At 51.8% G+C, this 9,153-nt stretch overlaps 2 protein-coding genes across 2 annotated transcripts in view; one reads left to right on the top strand and one right to left on the bottom strand.

The window, feature by feature from the left end:
• LOC310827680 (uncharacterized protein) overlaps window positions 1-9,153 on the top strand; it is a 919,426-nt gene that overhangs the window by 889,060 nt on the left and 21,213 nt on the right. The window lies entirely within an intron of this gene.
• Window positions 1-9,153, bottom strand: part of LOC310827748 (uncharacterized protein) — a 44,702-nt gene that overhangs the window by 31,326 nt on the left and 4,223 nt on the right. The gene's annotated exons all lie outside the window — the stretch shown is intronic.

Genomic DNA, 9,153 nt, shown 5'->3' with positions numbered 1-9,153 from the left:
TTCTGAAGCAAAGTTCTTAACTTGAAGCACTATTTCTGGGTTAGCGGAGTCTGTAACCTGAAGCGCATGTAACCTGAAGCGTATGTAACCTGAGGTACCACTGTAATTGATATAGGAAACCTGGGGTTGTAGTTAATGTCCCCAAATGCAACATTGTCCAATTCACTCCAAACAAGCGTCAAACTTTGGCAAACAGTTTGCAGTGAAAATCCTGTGGTTTGCAACGCCCCACAAACAGAGTGATACACACTCTATAAGATGGAAGTCTAAAGCTCACCAAAAAACAAACATTGTCTAATTCACTCTAAACTGGCGCCAAACTTTGGCAAACATTTTGCAATGTCTTGCAGCAAAATCCCTGCATTTTGTAGCACCCCACCAACAGAGCAATAGTCCCTCAAACGGTGGGGCGGGTCAAAAGTTCACAAAAAAAACAACCAATGTTCTCTGATTCACTCCAAACCGGTGCCAAACTTTGGCAAATGTTTTGCAGCGAAACCCCCATGGTTTGCAACACCCCACAAAGAGAGCAATGCCTAATCTGCCGCACGCTGAGTGCTCTGTTTGTAGGGCACCTCAAAACACGGGGTGTTCGCCACGAAACACTGCTGCAGACCTTACGTTGGTGTTTAGCTCCACTTCGGAGTGAATTGGATGATGTCGGGTTTTCAGCAACCTCGTGACACACACACACACACACACTCGACTTATGGTGCTGATTGCTCCACTTTTGGGGCGTTGCAAAGCATGGAGTTTTTGCTGTGAAAAGCTATCACAGACCTTTTGTCAACATCTTGTACTGCTTTGGAGTGAATCGAATGACTAGGGCTGCCATACGTTTTTCGTGACCCTGCCATCTTACATTGACTCTGTTGTGACGTGGGGTTTGTGATTTCAGCTCTCTTGACATAATATGCTGGAGACAGTTCTCTAGTAACACTTCTTTATTAAAGCAACAAGACTGAAGACTGAGGAGGGGAGAGCTACATTTATAGGGACAGGGAACAAGCTAGAAAGGATACATTTTGGAGGGAACAATATCAGGCAATCACAGTCCTGCCTTTTGGAGGAAACCAATAAGACAGAGGATCCAAATACAGCAGCTTAAATGAACCAATAGTAGCTGTACCCTCTGGAACCAAAAGGCAGTTACTTTACCCTAATGCAATACAGACAATAATAATACAGATATAAAATCCTTTGACTCAATACACAACACCCCTCCCCCCCTAGTGAGCACAGCAGACGTAATCTCTCAGGTACTGTGGGGTCCTACAACTTCTACTTGATCTCCTGACAACAGGTGTTGCCGGTTCTGGATTGGGTGTCACCTGTGGTAGGGGGGCTGCTATAGGGGTTTCGTCAGGAACAGATGGAGTCCCAGACATCTCAGGGTCCCCTACCTGTACCTCGTCATCCTGAGGACCAGCAGACCCTGGTTCATTTGCTGAGGCCCCTGGTGACTGCACCTCTGGGCCATTTTCACCCTGGCCTTGTAGCTCTGCGTCGTTAGCCAGGGATGAATTATCAGACTCCTCTCTGCTGAGCGCCCGGCGCCTCAGCTGATCTATATGTCTCTTCCAAACTTGCCCATTTTCCAAGGTCACATAATAGGACACAGGTCCACTAGCCCGGGTGACCACACCAGCCACCCACCGCGAACCTCGTGAATAGTTCCTCACCCAGACCAGATCTTCAGGGGCAAGATACCTTGTTGTGTCAGTCTCAGCCTGGGGGGTTGCTCTTGCATTACGGTTTGGCATTTTATCCGGGTGGACATAATCCAGCACCGTTACCAGTCTTCTACCCAAGAGCAGCTCAGCTGGCGACTTGCCCGTTGCAGTACACGGCGTCGCATGCTGCAAAAATAACATTCGCGCGATGCGAGCTGACCAGTTACCCTCCATTAAGCGCGCAATGGATTCTTTGGCTGTTCTTACCATGCGCTCCGCCTGCCCATTGGAGGATGGGTGAAAGGGCGCGGATGTGACCCCTCTTATGAAGTTATCAGCTAAGAATGCCCTGAAATCTTGGGATACAAAAGCTGCCCCATTATCTGATACAATGGTCTCAGGTAACCCATGGGTTGCAAACAGCTGCCTCAACACCTTGATTACGGCAGCTGATGCCATGCTAGGGACCATCGCCACTTCTAACCATTTGGAATATGCATCGACGATAACCAAAAAGACCTTCCCCTGGAATGGCCCAGCAAAATCTAAGTGCAGCCGGCTCCAGGGAGATCTGGACTGCTCCCACCAGTGAACTGGTGCTCTGGCCACTTCTGGCCGCACCTCTTGGCATGCCTTGCATGTTCGTACCCATTGTTCTATGTTCTGGTCCATTCCAGGCCACCACACATAACATCGGGCTAGCGACTTCATCCTGACCATTCCCGGGTGTCCCATGTGAAGCGTCTCAAGAACCCTGTTTCTCAGTGGTGCTGGGATGATCACCCTATCTCCCCACAGGAGACAACCCTTATGCATGGACAACTCGTGCTGCCTTGTCGCATAAGGCCTGAATTTGTCTTCATGCGGACCCCCTCCCCACCCAAGTGAGCACACGGGAGAGAACAGCATCTTTCCTCGTTTTCTCAGCTATATCAGTAGCCGTTACAGGAGCCCCCGGAAGTGTTTCCAGAATCATTATGTGCTCCGCTGGAGCAGGATCCTCATTGCTCCCGCCAGGAAGGGGCAATCGACTCAGCGCATCAGCGTGGCACAACCACTTCCCCGGCACATGGGTCAAGGTGTACTGGAACCCATTCAGGAATATAGACCAACGCAACATTCTGGGGGAGAGAATTTGTGGCATTTGTTTGTTCGGGTTGAACAACCCTAACAGTGGTTTGTGGTCCGTTTCAATGGAGAAATGGCGACCGTACACATAATCATGGAACTTTTTAATTCCTGCCACAATTGCAAGTGCCTCTTTGTCAATTTGAGCATAGTTGCGCTCCGTGGCCGACAACGTACGGGAATAGAAAGAGATGGGCTTTTCCGACCCATCCGGTTCCCTATGACTCAGCACCGCCCCCAGACCGTATTGAGAGGCATCACATGCCAGGACCAGCGGCTTCGACTCATCATAATGAGCAAGGACGCTCCTGCTACTCAGCATTCCTCGCAAGGAGTCAAAAGCCTTCTGCTGCTCCTGCCCCCATCGCCACACATTCTTTTTCTGCAACAGTCTATGTAATGGTTCAGCTACCGAAGCTTTCTGGGGTAAGAACGAATGATAAAAGTTAATAAGTCCCAGGAATGACTGCAACTCCGTCTTGTTCTGTGGTCGTGGTGCCTCGATGATGGCCTTAACCTTAGCATCTGTGGGGTGGATGCCTGATGCATCAATTTTAAACCCCAAGAAATCCACAGTTGGCACCCCAAAACTGCATTTTTCCTTTTTTATTTGCAACCCCACCTCCTTGAACTTGAGCAACACTGCACAGACACGCGCAACCAGTTCCTGTGGGTCTTTTCCAGCAATCAAAACGTCATCAAAAAATGGCAAGACCCCTGGCAGACCTCTTAACAGGCGTTCCATGAGCCCTTGAAAAATCCCTGGGGCCACACAAACTCCAAATTGTAATCTGTTAACTCTGAACGCCCCTTTATGTGTGACAATAGTCTGTGCTTCCGCTGATTGTGGGGTTACTGGCAGCTGTTGGTAAGCTTGTGCCAGGTCAATTTTGGCGAACACCTTGCCCCCAGCCAGTTTAGCCAACAGATGTGATACGACTGGAATGGGGTATGAGTTTCCCCTGAGTGCCTTATTGATAGTACATTTGTAATCAGCACAGATCCTGACTTCCCCATTTGCTTTAAGGGGCGTGACGATTGGAGTCTCCCACTTAGCGGAGTCCACGGGTGAGAGAACTTCCTGCTTGACCAATTTATCCAGCTCTGCTTCGATCTTGGGTTGCAGTGCAAATGGCACTTGCCTTGGTTTGAGTCGGATTGGGGCCACCCCAGGGTCCAATTCGAAGTCAACTGGGGGCCCTTTATAACAACCCAGTTTTCCATTAAAGAGACCAGCAAATTCTTTGCATAATGCCTCACTCATCTCAGGGCAGGTTTGGATTGAATTAAGCCCTGATATACTCAGTCCCAGGGCGGGGAACCAGTCAGTGCCCAGGAGACTGGGGCGACTGCCCTTCACAATCACCAGTTTGAGTACCGCCTGTTTGTCCCGGAACTGTACTCTCACGGCACACATTCCCATGACATGGATGCGGCCCACTGAGTATGACTGCAAAGTTGCCGGGAAGGGCTCCAGAGGGGGCAACTTACCCCTGGGGAAGAATGTCCTCGCGGTCTGGTCCGACACGATAGTGAATCCAGATCTGGAGTCCACCTCCATGTCGCACAGCTGACCCTCAATCTTCACCTTGACGTGTGCCTTGCCTTGCGCTGGAAACTGCACGACCCTCCCGTTGATCTCCGTTACGTAGTGGCAGTCCTGTAGAACGTGGGTTGCTGTGGGCGGTCTGCGATGCTCCAGTCTAGGTGCTCCTGTCGCTCCCAACGCCGCCGATCTACAGACCCTGGCAATGTGACCTGTCTTCCCGCACGTCTGGCACATAGCATCCCGAAAACGACAACTCTTCCGCTCATGGTTTCCGCCACAAACAGGGCACCTGCCTCGGTGATCTTTGTGCACTGTGCAGGCCTGACGCACTGACTCGACCCCACGGACTGGGCTCTGGCTCGAAGTAGCCTCTAGCTCGTCCATGGCATGCGCAACTTCTATCTGTGGCTTGGGGGTCCTGCGACTGGCATCAAGCTCCTCTCTTTCATAATTCTCTGTGGCGGTGGCCTCCTTCAAGGCTGAAGCAAGGGTAACCTCTTCTTTAGCCACGATGCGTCTTCTGGCTTTCTTGCTGCTCAGACCACCGATAAAACGATCCAGGAGAGTCTCTTCCAGATCTTGGAAGTCGCAGTGCTGAGCGAGCTTCCGCAGTTCAGCTAGAAATGCAGATACAGACTCCCCAGCACGCTGCTGCATCTTATGAAACTCCATCCGCCGGGCCATCTTGGTCTCAGTAGGCGCCAAATGGCTTGTTAGGCAGGCAAGAATATCTTTGAGAGATGTCTCACTTAGCTTCACTGGAGCAAGCAATGCCTTGGCCAGCGTGAAGATCTCAGGCCCACAGTAGCTCAGGAATGTGGCCCTTCTTTTGCTGGCATCGGTGATCCCTTCAGCCACCGTGAAGAACTCGAAGCGTTCGACATAGTCTTCCCACGTGTGGGGCTCTGATGGCTGGAAGGGCTCCAATACCCTTGGACTCTCCATTGTCCTGTGGGCAGGGTCGTCTTCTCAGCTGGCCAGTGAGTCTTGTTTTAGCTTCAATCCGGACTCTGAGGCAGGGCTGCGTTAACCGCTCCTCAGCATTCCGGAACCCACCTTCGTCGCCTGTTGTTGTGACGTGGGGTTTGTGATTTCAGCTCTCTTGACATAATATGCTGGAGACAGTTCTCTAGTAACACTTCTTTATTAAAGCAAACAAGACTGAGACTTGAGGAGGGGAGAGCTACATTTATAGGGACAGGGAACAAGCTAGAAAGGATACATTTTGGAGGGAACAATATCAGGCAATCACAGTCCTGCCTTTTGGAGGAAACCAATAAGACAGAGGATCCAAATACAGCAGCTTAAATGAACCAATAGTAGCTGTACCCTCTGGAACCAAAAGGCAGTTACTTTACCCTAATGCAATACAGACAATAATAATACAGATATAAAATCCTTTGACTCAATACACAACAGACTCCACTTATCTGATTCCATCCGGCCTTGCGGGACCTTGCTCCCCCTGGCGATTCATTGACTGAGCTTGCTGAGGGCTGGAATATCCAGCTCCTGGCAGCCATCAATTCGGCTGCTGCTGCTGCTGCTTGCGTGAGTGTGGGAAGACCGCTCCCTCTCCTGCCAACTCCATCCGGCCTAGGGGGCGGGGCCTGCGCTCACTGCCACAGCATAAGAGGCCTGAGAGAGGCCTCCGGGACACGGCTGCTGCTGCTGCTGCTTGCGTGAGTGTGGGAAGACCGCTCCCTCTCCTGCCAACTCCATCCGGCCTAGGGGGCGGGGCCTGCGCTCACTGCCACAGCATAACAGGCCTGAGAGAGGCCTCCGGGACACGGCTGCTGCTGCTGCTTGTGTGAGTGCTGGGAAGACCGCTCCCTCTCCTGCCAACTCCATCCGGCCTGGGGGGCGGGGCCTGCGCTCACTGCCACAGCATAAGAGGCCTGAGCAGCTACCGGCAGCAATGGACACAATGGTTTTAAATGTTTTAATCGCTTTTAATTTGCAGCACTTTAAATGGTGGTTGTTGTTTTTTATAATATTATATTATTTCATTATTTTATTTTTGCTTGGGGTGGGATAAGCATTTAGTCAGGGCTATTGTTTCTTGCTTTGTTTTGTTTTGTTTTGTTCTGTTTTGTTTTATTATTATTATTATTCTGTTAAATTATTATATAGTTTGTATTTTGCCTTTTAAGGGGAAGGGTCATGGCTGCCTGGGAGTGGGCCTCAGCCAATAGATTGGGTGGGGCAGGTTCCACAGGGGGAGATGTATTGGGACACCCGATCTCAGTGATCACGGGCAGGAGGAGGAGTTATGCTAAGACCAGACCATGTCATTACCGAGGAGGCAGGTTTAGTCGTTGTTTGAGGACTATCCCTGCCTCCAGGTCTGGTCCTGACCGAAAGGATACAGTAATCAGCAAGGGAAACCCACATGACCTGAAAGTGTTGCTGTGCAATGCCAGGTCAATGATTAATAAAACCACTGCCATCCACAACCTGATTGTGGATGGAGGATTTGATCTGGCATGTGTGACAGAGACCTGGTTGGATGAAGCAGATGGGCCTGTCCTTGCCGCTGCTTGCCCACCAGGTTTCTCTTACGCACAGCAACCCAGGTCATGTGGGCGGGGAGGGGGGGTTGCAGTGATTTTTAGGAAGTCATTAGTCTGCACCAGGCGTCCTATTGGGAAGACCCAGTTTTCTGAGTGCATGTTCTGGAAGTTGGGCAATAGGGGCAGTACAGGATTCCTACTGGTGTACCGACCTCCCCGCTGCACCAAGGATTCCCTGCCCGAGCTGCTTCAGGTCGTGGCGGATATGCTCCTGGAGACACCTAGCTTGGTTTCCTGGGGGATTTTAACATCCATGCCGACACGACCTTACAAGGGGCCGCTCGGGACTTCGTGGAAAGCATGGCCTCCATGGGGCTGTCCCTGAATAAGTCTGGCCCAACTCATAGCCACGGACATGCCTTAGACTTGGTGTTTACCTCTACGGATGTTGGTGATCTGACATTAACTAAAAGCGAAACAAAAGAAGTGCCATGGTCAGATCACTTCCTGGTGCAACTGGACTTCTCCGCAACCCTTCCCCTTCGCAGGGAGGTGGGACCGATTCGGATGGTCCGCCCCCGCCACTTAATGGATCCAATTGGCTTCCAGAGAGTGGTAGGGGATGCTTTATCCCAAGTTGATGGCCTTTCAGCTGATTCCCTGGTGGCCCGCTGGAATGCGGAGTTAACCAGGGCTATTGACTGTCTGGCTCCGAAGCGCCCTCTCCGATTGCATGGAGCCCGGACAGCCCCGTGGTTTTCCCCGGAGCTGAGGGTGATGAAACAATCGTTGAGACGGCTAGAGCGCCGGTGGCGGAAAACTCATTCTGAATCAGACCGGACACGGGTTAGAGCTCAACGTTGAGCCTACCAAGTGGCAATGGCGACGGCGAAGAGGGCCTTCTTCGCCGCCTCCATTGCATCTGCAGAAAACAGCAGCAGGAGACTTTTTCAGGTGGTTCGCAATCTATCAGAACCACCTGTTCCGCCGGGGCCTGGTAGGGACCCCAAGATCTCCTGCAATGCTTTTGCAAAGTTTTTTGCAGATAAAATCGCTCAGATTCAGAAGGAGGTAGACTCCACTGTGGGAGCAGGGCCAGGGCGGGAGAGTGCTAGAGTTCTGTCTGGTCCTGTTACATGGGATCAATTCCAATCTGTTACCTCCGAGGATGTGGACAGGCTGCTTGGACGAGTGAAACCGACCACCTGTCTCCTTGATCCTTGCCCATCCTGGCTGATAAAAGCGAGCCGGGAAGGGCTGGGCGATGGGCTCTGTGGGGTGGTGAATGCTTCCCTCTGTGAGGGAGCCTTCCCAGACCCGCTGAAAGAGGCGGTCATTAAACCGCTTCTTAAAAAAACATCTTTAGACCCGGCCAATTTGGCCAACTATCGCCCAGTCTCAAATCTGCCATTCTTGGGCAAGGTGATTGAGCGGGTGGTTGCTGAACAACTCCAAGCACGCCTGGAGGAAACGGACCATTTGGATCCCTTCCAATCGGGATTCAGGCCTCACCATGGGACTGAAACTGCCTTGGTCGCGCTGGTTGATGACCTCCAGCGGGCTAGGGACAAAGGTGAGAGCTGTTTCCTAGTTCTGCTGGATCTCTCAGCGGCCTTTGACACCATCGACCATAACATCCTTCTGGACCATCTAGAGGGGCTGGGAGCTGGGGGCACTGTCATACAGTGGTTCCGCTCCTTCCTCCTGGGCCGTGTCCAGAAAGTGGTGGTGGGGGGTGAGTGTTCAGACCCCTGGGCTCTCACTTGTGGGGTGCCTCAGGGTTCTGTCCTCTCCCCCATGCTTTTTAATATCTATATGAAGCCGCTGGGAGAGATCATCAGGGGGTTTGGGCTGGGTGTTCATCAGTATGCAGATGACACCCAGCTCTACCTCTCCTTTAAATCAGAACCAGTGAAGGCGGTGAAGGTCCTGTGTGAGTGCCTGGAGGCGGTTGGAGGTTGGATGGCGGCTAACAGATTGAGGTTGAATCCTGACAAGACAGAAGTACTGTTTTTGGGGGACAGGAGGCGGGCAGGTGTGGAGGATTCCCTGGTCCTGAATGGGGTAACTGTGCCCCTGAAGGACCAGGTGCGCAGCCTGGGAGTCATTTTGGACTCACAGCTGTCCATGGAGGCGCAGATTAACTCTGTGTCCAGGGCAGCTGTCTACCAGCTCCACCTGGTACGCAGGCTAAGACCCTACCTCCCCGCGGACTGTCTCGCCAGAGTGGTGCATGCTCTAGTTATCTCACGCTTGGACTACTGCAACGCACTCTACGTGGGGCTACCTT

The sequence above is a fragment of the Podarcis gaigeae genome, assembly GCF_964106915.1.
Source record: "Podarcis gaigeae genome assembly, chromosome: 12".
NCBI lineage: Eukaryota > Metazoa > Chordata > Lepidosauria > Squamata > Lacertidae > Podarcis > Podarcis gaigeae.
This window is presented reverse-complemented; position numbering and strand designations above follow the sequence as displayed.